Consider the following 16083-nt stretch of genomic DNA (forward strand, 5'->3'; position numbering starts at 1 on the left):
CGTGGCTCTATGTTAGTCAGTGCAAGTCCATTTCTTTGCGTGTCTGTAGGTCCATGTCTGCGTGTTAGTCCATGTGTGTGCTTTATTGACCTGGTCAAGGCCTATGATACCCATCAGTAGGCCTGGGCTCTGGGTTGTTCTTCGTGGTTTCCGAGTCCCTGACCCACTGCTCACGATCCTTAAGGACCTTCATGATGGTGAGCGGCCCCGCGTCCCCGCGTCAAACTACGTGGCCGTGAGTCAGAGCCATTCCCTCTACACCTTGGGGTGTGACAGGGATGTCTTCTGGCTCCCACATTATTTAACATATATTGGACCACGTCATTCGTGAAGCCTTCAATGGTTGTACCGGAAGAATTCCCATCTGCTACAGATAAAATGGGAGGCTGATCGATGCCCGGGTGTGGTCAAGGGATGGCTCCCTATTGCTCAACCATGTTATGTATGCCGATGATCTGGTAATTGCTGCTCACTCGGAGGAGGAGTAGGAGGTGCTGTTGCTGAACCTGGAGCTTGCCAAAAAGAGGTGGGGCCTTACCATCAGCCCTACCAAAACTAAGCACCTGCCTGGGTATTTTGTACCATCGGACACTCCACCCCCACAACTCCCAATTGGTGATAGGGCAGTTGTGGAGAGAGTGGAGAGTTTCCCATACCTTGGCAGTGTGCTCATGACCGGCTCCGGTTTAACAGCAGAGGTCTTACTCCCAATCAGTCGAGCGGCATTATCTTTTCATCGGTTGTGTAACGCTGTGTGGAAGCTACCTGGTCTATCACTCCGCACGAAGCTTCATTCCCTCCCTTCTCTATGCTTGCGAAACGTGGACCCCCCTAATGGAACATCTTCGCTGGTTAAAAACATTTAGGCTGGCCTGCCTACGATCCATCCTGGGTTTAACCATGCTGGATTGTGTGAGGAGCTCACGAATCCTTGAAATATGTGGACAAAGTCCCATCGGTGAGCTCCGGCAGCCATGGCTGAGCTGGCTGGGTCATGTAGCCCGCATGCCCAGTCACCGCATGCCTAAACAGCTTTTGTTCGGCCGGATCGAGGGGGTTAAGCGGGCGCGGCGCGGGCTGGAGAAGAGATGGAGTGATGTGGTACAGGAGGACGTGGAGCTGAGTGGACTTGCCGATGACTGGTACCAGCAGTTTTAAGATCGGCCTCTGTGGAGAAGGCTCATGAAGGACGCTACTGGGCAGTTGGAGGCAGTCGCCCTCCAACAACAACGGAGGGCGGAGGAGCGACGCTCACAACAACGAGCGGAGCGCTGGGTGGCTAAAGCACAGCAAGTTGGCACAGTAGGGGGCACAGGTGGTGCATCAGTCAGTCATCTCAGTCAGTCGACCTGTGGCACCTGGGTCTGCCCCGTGACCTCCTGCCAGCGGACGTTCGACACTTCACATGGCCTCAAGGTGCACATCGCCTGGCACAGGTGTAGGGGTGTTAGAGAGAGAGCCCGTTATGCATGGCAGCCTATGGTAAACAAACACAGTAGGCGGGGCTACGTGAGTGCACGAGCAGGTGCCCTCTACGACGTCCGCGCCAGGCACCCTGGGGGGCCGATTCGGACGTTACGATCCCCCGGGGCCCCACCCCTCAGGGAGGGGGGAGTATAAAAGGGGAATGTATCGGGGGGCTCGGGAGTGATGTGTTAGCTAAGAAGAGAAGACGGAAGACGTCTTAGATAGAGCCCTGGTCTCCCCCTGGTACGCCGTCCTTATCAGGACCGCGCAGGCTCGAGCCAGTGGCGTGGTACCAGAGCCAGAGCCAGTGCTGGTCTGGACTCTGGGTACCGGGCCCGACTGACCAGTGTCGGGCCAAGATAGCCTCCCCTAGCCCATTAGTGGAGGACTCAGAGGCAGGCTAGGGTTAGCTAAGAGGTGTGTCCTCAGATAGACGGGTGAGGGGGCCGATACCCCCTCAATGTGTATGTCACAACGTTGGTGTTAAATTAACAAGTGTGCCTCCAACTCCGGTGTGAACGAGTCATAAGCGTTACTACATCTGGCGTCAGAAGTGAAACAAAGTACGAACATGGATACACGCCGGACGACTCGAGTCGGAGTACCAGGGGCGGAGGACACCGCTGCAGTTTGAGAGCCCGAGACGGCTGAAGATGCCATCGAGCAGCCGGGGCTGGGTGCATCCACGCCACAGCAGCTGGAGGAAGGGGAGCCGTCGACGGAGGGGCTGAGGCAGGCGCACGCGAAGCTGGCCGAGCTGCTGTACGCCGCAGCCGCCATGCTCGACAACATCACGCGGCTGGGGGCTGCGGGACCGCCACGGGGCGACAGCAGCCAATGACCACAGCGCCTTCCCGCCATTTCAACGCCATCGCCGCAGCTGCTGTTGAGGGCGTGGCCGCTCTAAGCATCGCGTCCAACGGCGGGAGTACAGTACCTGCCGCGTCACCACCAACGGGCGGAACGTCACCACGGGTGCGACCGGCGATATCATCGCTGCTTCGGGCCGACGCTGAGTCGAGTGAGGGTGACGAGGGAGCGCGATCGTCCTCTGCAGCCGCTGCCTTACATCAGCGACTGCCTCCGCTCAAGGAATTTGTGGGCGAGGTTGGCGACTGGGGCGGCTTCCAACGGCGCTTCCTCGCTCACCAGGAGATGGCACAGTGGACAGATGCCGAGGCTCTCCGAGCACTGCCAGCACTCCTCGACAGCGACGCCCTCGCCACACTAACATCGGCGCCGAAGGAGAGGCGTTCCACGCTGCGGAAGGCGATGCAGGTGCTGTCTGCTGTGTATGGCCCACCATTGGACTGTCGACAACTCTTTTACGATCGCCAGCGGGGGACGAAGGAGTCGCCCCTGGCGTACCGCACAAGCCTCCTGGCGCTGGCAAAGGAGGCCTTTCCACGAATGGACGACGAGGGTGTCGACGCCATGGTGACAGAAAAGATACTTTTGCTGGCGGACGACTTAGACATCGTCATTGTCGCACAGGACGATGCAGAGATGTGCTCCCTCCAAGCGGCCCGTCTCCTCCACGCAAACCTGTCCTCTCAACGACGGAAGGCCAGCAAGGCGGCGAGCGGGCGTGCCGTCGCTGCGGCCACCCTCCCGGCGGAAGAGGTTTGCGCCATCGACCATCGACGGCAGCACGGAGCGGGAGTGCGGGAGGACCGGGCCGGTTCAAGCCGTCTACAACATCCATCGTCGCCACCAGCGCTTCCACGCTGTTACAACTGCGGCATCCGGGGCCACGTCGCCTCGGGGTGCCGCTCTCCTCGGCAGCGCGGGACGACACCTCAACGGGACGCCGGCCCTCGTCACAAGCTCCACCATCATAATCCGGCGAGTCGCGGCACCCCCCATGTTTGGCCCACGCACACGCCCGTCACACACTCAAACACCGCAGCGAAAGGGGGGCCAATATCGCGTACCATGGCACCAACACGCACCGCTCTGGGTACTCACGTTGAACCCAGCCAGTGGTCCGTGTTGGCCCATCGGGTTGTAGCCGCGTCGTCGGGGTCGTCGGCGGGGTCGTACGCCGCAGCCGCCATGCTCGACAACATCACGCGGCTGGGGGCTGCGGGACCGCCACGGGGCGACAGCAGCCAATGACCACAGCGCCTTCCCGCCATTTCAACGCCATCGCCGCAGCTGCTGTTGAGGGCGTGGCCGCTCTAAGCATCGCGTCCAACGGCGGGAGTACAGTACCTGCCGCGTCACCACCAACGGGCGGAACGTCACCACGGGTGCGACCGGCGATATCATCGCTGCTTCGGGCCGACGCTGAGTCGAGTGAGGGTGACGAGGGAGCGCGATCGTCCTCTGCAGCCGCTGCCTTACATCAGCGACTGCCTCCGCTCAAGGAATTTGTGGGCGAGGTTGGCGACTGGGGCGGCTTCCAACGGCGCTTCCTCGCTCACCAGGAGATGGCACAGTGGACAGATGCCGAGGCTCTCCGAGCACTGCCAGCACTCCTCGACAGCGACGCCCTCGCCACACTAACATCGGCGCCGAAGGAGAGGCGTTCCACGCTGCGGAAGGCGATGCAGGTGCTGTCTGCTGTGTATGGCCCACCATTGGACTGTCGACAACTCTTTTACGATCGCCAGCGGGGGATGAAGGAGTCGCCCCTGGCGTACCGCACAAGCCTCCTGGCGCTGGCAAAGGAGGCCTTTCCACGAATGGACGACGAGGGTGTCGACGCCATGGTGACAGAAAAGATACTTTTGCTGGCGGACGACTTAGACATCGTCATTGTCGCACAGGACGATGCAGAGATGTGCTCCCTCCAAGCGGCCCGTCTCCTCCACGCAAACCTGTCCTCTCAACGACGGAAGGCCAGCAAGGCGGCGAGCGGGCGTGCCGTCGCTGCGGCCACCCTCCCGGCGGAAGAGGTTTGCGCCATCGACCATCGACGGCAGCACGGAGCGGGAGTGCGGGAGGACCGGGCCGGTTCAAGCCGTCTACAACATCCATCGTCGCCACCAGCGCTTCCACGCTGTTACAACTGCGGCATCCGGGGCCACGTCGCCTCGGGGTGCCGCTCTCCTCGGCAGCGCGGGACGACACCTCAACGGGACGCCGGCCCTCGTCACAAGCTCCACCATCATAATCCGGCGAGTCGCGGCACCCCCCATGTTTGGCCCACGCACACGCCCGTCACACACTCAAACACCGCAGCGAAAGGGGGGCCAATATCGCGTACCATGGCACCAACACGCACCGCTCTGGGTACTCACGTTGAACCCAGCCAGTGGTCCGTGTTGGCCCATCGGGTTGTAGCCGCGTCGTCGGGGTCGTCGGCGGGGTCGTACGCCGCAGCCGCCATGCTCGACAACATCATGCGGCTGGGGGCTGCGGGACCGCCACGGGGCGACAGCAGCCAATGACCACAGCGCCTTCCCGCCATTTCAACGCCATCGCCGCAGCTGCTGTTGAGGGCGTGGCCGCTCTAAGCATCGCGTCCAACGGCGGGAGTACAGTACCTGCCGCGTCACCACCAACGGGCGGAACGTCACCACGGGTGCGACCGGCGATATCATCGCTGCTTCGGGCCGACGCTGAGTCGAGTGAGGGTGACGAGGGAGCGCGATCGTCCTCTGCAGCCGCTGCCTTACATCAGCGACTGCCTCCGCTCAAGGAATTTGTGGGCGAGGTTGGCGACTGGGGCGGCTTCCAACGGCGCTTCCTCGCTCACCAGGAGATGGCACAGTGGACAGACGCCGAGGCTCTCCGAGCACTGCCAGCACTCCTCGACAGCGACGCCCTCGCCACACTAACATCGGCGCCGAAGGAGAGGCGTTCCACGCTGCGGAAGGCGATGCAGGTGCTGTCTGCTGTGTATGGCCCACCATTGGACTGTCGACAACTCTTTTACGATCGCCAGCGGGGGATGAAGGAGTCGCCCCTGGCGTACCGCACAAGCCTCCTGGCGCTGGCAAAGGAGGCCTTTCCACGAATGGACGACGAGGGTGTCGACGCCATGGTGACAGAAAAGATACTTTTGCTGGCGGACGACTTAGACATCGTCATTGTCGCACAGGACGATGCAGAGATGTGCTCCCTCCAAGCGGCCCGTCTCCTCCACGCAAACCTGTCCTCTCAACGACGGAAGGCCAGCAAGGCGGCGAGCGGGCGTGCCGTCGCTGCGGCCACCCTCCCGGCGGAAGAGGTTTGCGCCATCGACCATCGACGGCAGCACGGAGCGGGAGTGCGGGAGGACCGGGCCGGTTCAAGCCGTCTACAACATCCATCGTCGCCACCAGCGCTTCCACGCTGTTACAACTGCGGCATCCGGGGCCACGTCGCCTCGGGGTGCCGCTCTCCTCGGCAGCGCGGGACGACACCTCAACGGGACGCCGGCCCTCGTCACAAGCTCCACCATCATAATCCGGCGAGTCGCGGCACCCCCCATGTTTGGCCCACGCACACGCCCGTCACACACTCAAACACCGCAGCGAAAGGGGGGCCAATATCGCGTACCATGGCACCAACACGCACCGCTCTGGGTACTCACGTTGAACCCAGCCAGTGGTCCGTGTTGGCCCATCGGGTTGTAGCCGCGTCGTCGGGGTCGTCGGCCGTTGTGGGTCACATCGATGGGGTCGAGGTGCGCATCCTGGTCGATACAGGAGCATCGGCGACCATTATTTCGGAGTTGATTTATAACATTCTCCCTGCCCAGAGCCGTCCTTTGATGCCTGTTAATGTGCCATTCTTTGCTGCTAACGGGGGTTCACTTGGCATCATCGGACAAATTCGAGCCCAGATTTGTGTCGGGGATATTAAATTATCTGGGCCGATTTTTGTTTCCTCCTCGCTGGCGGTTCCGTGCCTGCTGGGGACGGACTTCCTGGCCAAAATGCCGATTAGGATATTAATCGACCAGGGATGCATTGAGCTCCCATCGGGCCGACGCATGGCGTTTCTGCCATCCCCCGCTACGAGCCGGACGGCGTTCGCGACGGTGCCGGCGTTCGTAGATAGAACGGTGCGCGTTCCTCCGGGGGCGCAAATGTTGATTCCTTTGAAACTTCGGCGGCCCTTCGCTAAGGGCATTGGGGCTCAAGGGGTTCTGCTGGGACCGTCTAGGGCCGGGGTCAGTGGACCTAATTTACTCCCGGCCCAGACCATAGTGAGAGGGGAAGGAGAACCCTTCATCGCGGTCCTCAATGTGGGCTCGCAGACGGTGGTGGTCCCACAGGGGACCGTGCTTGCTCACGCAACGCCGGTGCCCTGTGAGGAACCCGTCGCGAGTCATGTCGGCGCTGTCCCTGCACCGCGACCACATTCGGACAGCGATGAAGGGTGGCTCGAGGCGCTTTGCGCGGGATCGACGGACCTGTCAAATTTAGAGCGCCAACGTCTTAAGACACTACTGAGGGAATTTTCCGACGTTTTCAGTCGGGATAAATACGATTTGGGCTGCACTCATCTGCTGCGTCACCATATTGATACGGGTGACAGCGCGCCAATACGCCAGAATCCTTTTCGGTTGAGTCCCGCCGAAAAGGACCATGTCAAATTGGCTGTTGATGACATGCTAGCCGCCGACATCATTTCTCCCTCCAACAGCCCTTGGGGAGCGCCGATCGTCCTGGTTAAGAAGCAGGACGGTTCGTTGCGGTTTTGCGTTGACTTTCGGCGCCTTAATAAAATTACGGTTGCCGACGCATACCCGCTCCCACGGATGGACGAATCGCTTGACGCCTTGGCGGGAGCGCGATTCTTCTCCACATTGGACTTACTTTCGGGATTCTGGCAGCTTCCTCTGGACGATGATTCAAAGCCTAAAACTGCTTTCCGTACTCCGCACGGCCTGTTTCAATTCAACCGGTTGCCGATGGGCTTACACTCAGCGCCGGCAACTTTCCAGCGGTTGATGGAATTGGTTTTGGCTGGATTGCAATGGGAGTCGTGCCTGATTTATTTGGATGACGTCATTGTCTTTGGCAAAACTTTTGAGGAACATCTCCAGAGGTTGCGGGCGGTTTTCGTAAAGATGCGGGCTGCTAATTTGAAATTTAAGCCCCAAAAATGCCATTTGTTACGCGAGTCGGTGCGTTATTTGGGGCACATCGTGGGGCGCTCAGGTATTTCTGCCGATCCCGCCAAAACGCAGTGTGTAATTTCCTGGCCGACTCCCACCTCAGTGGGAGAGGTTAGGAGTTTTATTGGGTTTGCGTCGTATTATAGACGCTTCGTCGCTAATTTTGCGACTATAGCAAAACCCCTACACGCTTTAACATCAAAAGGGGTTCGGTTCTGCTGGGGTCAGGAGGAGGAAGCTGCTTTTTGCTCCCTTCGGGACGCTTTGGTAAACGCTCCTCCCCTGATTTATCCTGATTTTTTAAAACCATTCTTGCTCGACACCGATGCGAGCAACACGGGTATTGGGGGCGTGCTCTCCCAGGTGGTTGACGGCGTGGAACGTGTGGTTGCGTACGGCAGTCGGGTGTTGTCTCCAGCGGAGCAACGATATTGTGTCACCCGTAGGGAACTGTTGGCAATTGTCCATTTCATCCAACAGTATCGCCCATATCTGTACGGTCGGCATTTCACCGTCCGCACAGATCATGCGGCACTGCAGTATGCCCTGAGGGTTCAACAGCCATCGGGACAATTGTCCCGATGGTTGGAGGTCCTCCAGGATTACGATTTCCAAACCACATACCGTAAGGGCATTCGCCACACCAACGCGGACGCTCTGTCGCGCTTGCCAACCACCTCCGAGTGTGCATGCCTCCTGGGGTCTGGACGTTGCAGACCTCCAGGGGACACATCGGTTCCTGTCTTGGCGGCCGCCAACGACGACGATACAGTAGTTACTAATTCCATCGAACAACAGGGCAAAGATTCCCTGTTAGGGTTGCCCGTCATTGAATGGGGGCGCCTCCAGATGGAGGATGTCTCCCTCCTCGGGTGGCGACGTCGTGTTGGGGGTGCGGCGGGGGGAAAAAGAGGTGGTTCTGACGCATGGGAAATGTGCCAAGGTCTGCTGATGCATTGGGACGGGAAGTTGCGTCGACATCGGCTGGTGGTCCCTACTGGGTTGCGGGGCAGGGTGGTATGGGCCGCTCATGAGCGCCTCCTACACCTGGGGACCCAAAAGACTCTCGCCTTGCTGCAACTTGATTTTTATTGGCCTGGCATGACGAGGGATGTTGGGGATTTGTTGGGATCATGCCCTCAATGTGCACAACGCAAACCGCCGGCACGGGAGTCTAACCCGCCCTTGCAATCGATCAAAGTGTCCAGGATAAACGAGCTGGTCGCTCTGGACATTTTGGGACCGTTCCCCGCCACCCCCAGGGGGAATAGATATTTGTTGACTGGTGTCGAGTATTTTACACGCTGGCCTATGGCCTGGCCTCTGGCCAACCAGTCGGCAGCAGCCATCGTGGAGGCCTTTGTTCAGGGTTATGTCCTGGACAAAGGTGCTCCGGAGAGGCTGCTGACCGACCAGGGCAGAAATTTTTCCGGTAAACTACTCAGACAAGTCTGTGATCTCCTGGGCACAAAGAAAATTCGGACCTCCCCATATCACCCACAAACTGACGGGATGGTCGAACGGTTGCATCGCACCATCACGTCCATGTTATCACAACAACTTTCGGACTCGCAAACGGATTGGGACCTACAAATTCAGGGGGTCTTGGCGGCGTACCGGATGGCACCCCATGCAGCTACGGGCTTTTCTCCCTTTTACCTCATGTACGGCCGAGAACCAGACCCGCCTGTTCGTGCCCAGTTGCAGATCCCCGTGCCGCAGGGAAAAACTAATCTGGCTGACCATGTTAAATTTAATCTGGACAAATTGACCGAGGCACGGGATGCTGCAATGCAAAACTCTGACCTCCGTCAGAAGGCGAATGAGCGCCTCAGATTGAGTCGAGCGCACATGCTGCAGTGGAAGCCGGGGGACAAGGCATGGCTGCACTGCCCCCAGGTGCCACTGGCAACCTCCTCTAAACTGGTGCGGCCGTGGCGGGGCCCTGTGGAAGTGGTGGAGGTGTTACGACCGCAGTGCGTGCGCATCAAGTGGGGGAAGCGGCGATGGTTCGTGCACCCCTCGAGGTTAAAACCCTTCTCTGCGGTACACAATTCCACTTCACACGCGCGTGGCCAAACATGTGGGGGGTCGGCCGACTCGCTGGGTCCGTCTCCGTCGCTCTCACCTAATGCCTTGCCGGCTGTGCCACCTTCAGGTGCATCAGGAGTGACGGGCTCACGCCCGATCACCCCTCCTGCGGATACCGAGGGTCACGCGGAGTCGGATGAATGCTCACCCCAAGACGGACAATTGCCACCTGATGGTCCGCCACGCGCGGTTACCCCGTGTGAGGGGCCCGCTGCAAGGACGCGCGCTAAAATGCGCAAACTGTTGTGAGGCCGGAAAATGTGTACATAGCTGTTGTGTTCATTGGGTGTTGTGTGGGTGGTGTGTTCCCCACTCCTCGGATGTACATATGTTGGGTTCACCGTGTGTTGTGTGTGCGTGGTGGGTTCCCTGCTGATTGTATATAGGCTGTTTTTTTTACGGAATTCGTATTTATTCGGGGGGGGTGCGACGGGTTGTTTTCTCATCTTGCTGTTGCGTTCTTGTTCTGGTTCCTGTTATTGTTCAAAAATAGTGAGGCACACGCGCGGTCAGGGGGTGAAGGCACCTTTATTGTCAAATTTTTGTATGTTGGCAGCCGGGACGGCTGCATGCTATGCGGGGGGGAGTGATGTAGGGGTGTTAGAGAGAGAGCCCGTTATGCATGGCAGCCTATGGTAAACAAACACAGTAGGCGGGGCTACGTGAGTGCACGAGCAGGTGCCCTCTACGACGTCCGCGCCAGGCACCCTGGGGGGCCGATTCGGACGTTACGATCCCCCGGGGCCCCACCCCTCAGGGAGGGGGGAGTATAAAAGGGGAATGTATCGGGGGGCTCGGGAGTGATGTGTTAGCTAAGAAGAGAAGACGGAAGACGTCTTAGATAGAGCCCTGGTCTCCCCCTGGTACGCCGTCCTTATCAGGACCGCGCAGGCTCGAGCCAGTGGCGTGGTACCAGAGCCAGAGCCAGTGCTGGTCTGGACTCTGGGTACCGGGCCCGACTGACCAGTGTCGGGCCAAGATAGCCTCCCCTAGCCCATTAGTGGAGGACTCAGAGGCAGGCTAGGGTTAGCTAAGAGGTGTGTCCTCAGATAGACGGGTGAGGGGGCCGATACCCCCTCAATGTGTATGTCACAACGTTGGTGTTAAATAAACAAGTGTGCCTCCAACTCCGGTGTGAACGAGTCATAAGCGTTACTACACAGGCATCGTCGTGACGTCACCGCCCGCCACTTAGTGGCGAATGGCGGTTGTTGTTGTGTGGCTCTATGTGCGTGTGTGAGTCGATGTGTGACAGTCCATGTGTGTGTGCGCGTCGATATGTGTGTGTGTACGTCCATGTGTGTGTGTAAGTCCATGTGTCTCTTAATCGATATGTGTGTCTTTGTAAGTCCATGTGTGTGTGTAGGTCAATGTGTGAGTCTATGTATGTATGTGTGTGAGTCGATATGTGTGTGTAACTCCATGTGTGTGTGTCTCAAGTCGATGTCTGTGTTTAAGTCGATGTGTGTGTCTGCCTTTTTCGCCTGGGCAACGCCGTGTACTTACTGCTAGTATGTTATAAAGGAGCCCTACATAAAGAAAACATTAAAATAATGTTTTAACTTGCAGAGTAAAGTCATTGTATGTTTTCATTTGCTATACAGCCAGATAATATGACAAATCGCTAACCTTAAACACCTAGTTGTTCATAAAAGTTGAAGGCAGTCTAGTAAAATAGTAATAGAGCAAGTACAGAATCACTGAACCAGAATGTATAGCTTGAAAGCATTCAGCGAGGGGCCCTTTGAAGGTGCGGGGCCCATAGCATATGGTACTTTTGCTACTAGGATAATCCGGTACTGGTAGTGGTGCATCTTGCATAATAAACCAACCTCTCGCCTCCAAAAAAATGTTAGATCGCAGGTGTGAGCCACCGTACCGTACATCTAATAACTATTTACTATACACAAAGTACAAAAACGAAGGTCCATCATGTAGCCCTTGACAGACTGTTGGGCAAGTGTTGTTAGCGAGCACCTATGAAGGCTGGCACTGCACACGAGGGGGTCGGTGGCCAACAACCACGCCCAGCCGCCTTTGTCTCCCCAGTGACAATGTTTACACACCGCACCAGGTACTGATTTCAGGCTGAGTAGACTTAGGGGAGGCCCAAGACCGGTTCAGATAATTGTCATCGGTGTTGGCCGTGAGCATAAATTGAATCCGGGTCGCGAGGTTCATAGCGCAGTGTGCTAACCGCTACACTACCGCTCCCCAAATTTGCTATCCACAAACACACAAGCAACCACATTGAATTCCCGAGGAAAAACAAAAACCGGAACATATTTTTCATCATAAAAAAATAACTGAAAATGTTCTGCCGATTTCAGTTATCAGTCGCGAGTGACTATTTGGCAATTGTTGAGATTTTTTTCTACCGGTTGCTAAGCGAGCCCAAAATGCCAAAGTGAACGGTGCCGACCGCAAGTTTAAAGGTGTAAGAGATATCCCTCCTCCCTTCAACCCTCACGGCCCTGTACATGCCCCCCCACCAAAAAAAAACATTGAGGTGGGGCAGCGAGTCCAAATGAACTCCCCTGTTCCCTCAGTTTCTGTTCCCTTCCGTCTTAGCAATTGGCATATCGTGCCGGGCTCGCCGTTATGTTGCAAATTTAAAAAAAATCAAAGCAGGTGTAAGGGGATAAGTGTGTGTTTATACAATTTTTTGCAATCGAGCCAGGGTTATGAAAAGACTTGGAATTGTAGATGATGGCAGAGAAGTTTGTTCGTGGAGAGTGCAGGGAAAGAAACATAAAGAGTGGAGATTAAGGCCTGGTTGAGATTAAACAGAATCAGAATATTTATTTACACTTGAGGAATCCGATGAGCTATTAAGCTCTTTCACAGATGTCCAGTCGAGCCGGGTAAGGACATTACAACAACAAACAATACGAAAAAACCTGTCCATAGACTCAACACTGCCTATAGACTAATACTGCTCATAGACTCAATACTTAATCAGCCCCCAAATGTAGTCTGTCAACATGTTCTCGTTATACTGCCCTTTGTAGCGGTGTTCAAAGTCCAGTATATCCTGGTGGAAGCGCTCGCCTTGCTCCTCCGAGTACGCTCCCATGTTCTCATTGAATTTATCAAGATGAGCATCACGGACATGGACTTTTAGGGACATCCTACAGCCCATTGTGCCGTAGTTCTTTACCATTATCAACCAGCTCTACATAGTTTTCGACCTTGTGATTGCCCAGGAAGCCACGAACCACTGCGACAAAGTTGTTCCAAGCCGCTTTCTCCTTACTAGTGAGCCTTTTGGGGAACTCATTGCATTCCAGGATCTTCTTTATCTGTGGTCCGACGAAGACACCGGCTTTGACCTTTGCCTCAGACAGCTTAGGGAAGAAGTCTTGAAGGTACTTGAAGGCTGCTAACTCCTTATCTACAGCTCTGACAAATTGTTTCATAAGGCCCAATTTGATGTGCAGTGGTGGCATCGGCACCTTCTGGGAGTCCACCAGTGGCTCCGACTTGACGTTGTTCCTCCCCACAGAGAACTCGGTCCACTGTGACCAGTCCTGCCTGTGGTAGTGCGCCTTGGTGTCCCTGCTGTCCCAAAGGCAAAGATAGCAAGGGAACTTGGTAAAACCGCCTTGGAGACCCATCAGGAATGCCACCATTTTGAAGTCTCTGGATGACCTCCCAGCCGTACTCATCATACTTGAAGGCATCCAGAAAGGTCTTGATGCTGCTGTAATCATCTTTGGGTTGCACCGAGTGAGCCAGGGGAAGAGATGGGTACTTGTTTCCATTATGGAGCAGCACGGCTTTGCGGCTCCTGGATGAGCTGTCAATGAAGAGGCGCCACTCATTCTGGTTACAGGCGATTCCGATTGCCTCAAACAGACTGGTCATATTGTGGCAGAAGCAGAGCCCATCTTGGCGGGTGAAGAAGCTGCAACAAGGTTGGTGACGCTTCCTCTGATCTGCGACTTGCACACTTTTATCCAACAAGTTCCACTGCTTGAGCCTAGACGTCAAAAGCTCGGCATTGGACTTGGTGAGACCAAGTCGTTGAGGTATTTTTGGTTGGGGTAGTATGGGTTTCTCTCTTCAGCTCCACCTCTGAAACTGTCATCTGGATCTACGTCTTCCTCGCTCTGACTTGCTGGCTCTCTTCTAAAGACGGATGCTTTCTCTCCGGAGGAGTGGGTACGGGGAGCTCATGGCAATGTGGTTACCGGGGTGATGGATGAAGGAAGGTCCGGATACGTGATAGCCGGTGCATTCTTGCCAGTTCGACGTTTGGAAGGGTCCACCATGCAAAAGTAGTAGTTGCTTGAGTGGTCAGTGGTTTCCCGCCAAATTCTTGGGATAGCAAACTTCATGGCTCTCTTTTCCCCTCTGTACCATCCTACAAAAATACATTTCACCCATGACTAATGTGTAAGAGATTCTCGCAACGTTTTTCATATATGATATTTTTTCAATAACATTGTAAAACATGTTAAAATGAAAAACTTTTTACAATTTGTTTTTTAACAAATTGTTTAACATTAAATTCCGAGAAACAATTGTCCATTTTACCTTCTAGAGTATTTTGTTTTATTGCTCGCAGGTGAAATGAGGTGCCCAGGGTTTGTTTTGATCCCCGACAGGCATGCCAAAATATGGTAGGCCTCACACATCTTAGCAGATGCTTCCACAGAGTACTTTTTCGCTCTTGTCTTGATAAATTGGCCGCAGACATAGCAAAATACGTCTGCCGGATGCTTGCAGCCTCTTAATGCCATCTCAGAAAAATGCAGATATGTATCCACTTAGGCAGCTGAAACTAAACTGAACTGGTGGGTTTAAGGCCCTTGTATTTATAGTATGTATATTACTGGAAAGTTCTAGAATGTTCTAGAAGTTACTCCAAGTTTACTCAGCACTGAATCTATCTGGAATGTTCTGGAAAATAGGTTAATTTCAAAATATCACTGTTCTGGTCACAAAAGCAAAGTTTGTGGGGAATCTTGATTTGAAGCTTTCGTGACTGCAGGAATCCATACTCTTTGGTTCTTTCCGTAAAGTCACGTAGGTAGAGAAATAATAGATCACGACGTTTCGATCGCAACACAAGCAATCGTCATCAGGTGGGACAACCACAGCAAGAAAAAACTGCTGAAGTAGGCGAGAAATCTGCCGTTACGACATCTGTCCAGTGGCTGGACGAAGTACCACGTGAAACAAGTGGAATGACAGGGGCGGTAGTGGTCACCATGGGGCAGCAGCAGTACCAACTGTTGGAAAGTTATCACTAAAGGCCTACGAAACAAGTGCCTGGGGCCTACAAGAAGCTTAATCGGGCCCTGAACCTCGCTGTTGGCCTCCACAGCACTGAATTACAGCCGCCCAGCTAAATTATACTGGGTTCTCCAATGTTACAATCAGACTCTTGTATTTATACTGGAGGAATCCGATGAGCTATAAAGCTTATTGTTCAGATGTCCAGTAGGGGGCACGGGGTCATAACAACACAATACTCACAAGCACGATAGGAGTGCAAAGTATAGGAAAGGTAAACAAATAACTTAAAAAAACACAAACTAAAGTAATAAACTATTTTTTTTCTTAGCAGGTTAGGACCCACTGAGTTGTGTAGCTTCTCTTTCAGAAGCGACCTGGCCTTTACAAATGATAGGTCAACAAAAGTGGCTGATATCATCATGTGGAAATGTGTAGCAGCGCAATAATCAAAACATTTTCTCGAAAGAGTTGACACTTTCAGAAACAGGCACCAAAACAAATGCACGACCAAACCCACGATAAAATTTACGTTTTCACTTTATTTGCAATTACGTCCGTATCCGAGGACTTAAAAAAAGTTTGTCCGCCATTCCACAGGACATCTCTGGAGCAGGATGAATAAAAAAAAACTTCAGCAGTCCCCAGGTAATGTTTAAGAGGTCACTTGAAAGGGCTCTTAATGAGGTCTGTGATGTCTCGTTTTCACGGGCCGTTGGCTCACGCACAGTGACGCACTTGCTGTGCGAGACTTCTGAATGGATGCTTCGTCACGTGATGAGTATGCCTAGATAAAAACTATAACTTTATCTGGAAAAACTAAATCAAGTCACTCGTTTATGATCAAATGAGCATTGTCTCTACATAAACCATCATCATGCAAACTCCAGTCATAATCGTAGCAGCGACGTTTCACTAACCATCGAACAAAGATGATCAACCGCACTTTCAGATTCGCTGCTTCTGCGGCCTTCTGGAATGATCTTCGTTCCGATATTGGGCCGCCACTGGGAGCTATGCAACTTTTACTATTTGGAACCTCCTGGTTTTTTCTAAGAATATGGAACCTCCTGGTTACACCAGCCCACAGGGGATTATTGTGTCCGTCCGTCGTGCAGGGAGGGGCTGGGTGGGGAGTGTTGGATGTCGTTTTTTTAATTCATAATAAAAATTAAATGAAGATTGAAAAAATGCGCCATTATCGAAAATTATGCTAAATTTGTAATTAT

Source organism: Lampetra planeri, chromosome 72 (genome assembly GCF_965212315.1).
Source record: "Lampetra planeri chromosome 72, kcLamPlan1.2.h2, whole genome shotgun sequence".
Taxonomy (NCBI): domain Eukaryota; kingdom Metazoa; phylum Chordata; class Hyperoartia; order Petromyzontiformes; family Petromyzontidae; genus Lampetra; species Lampetra planeri.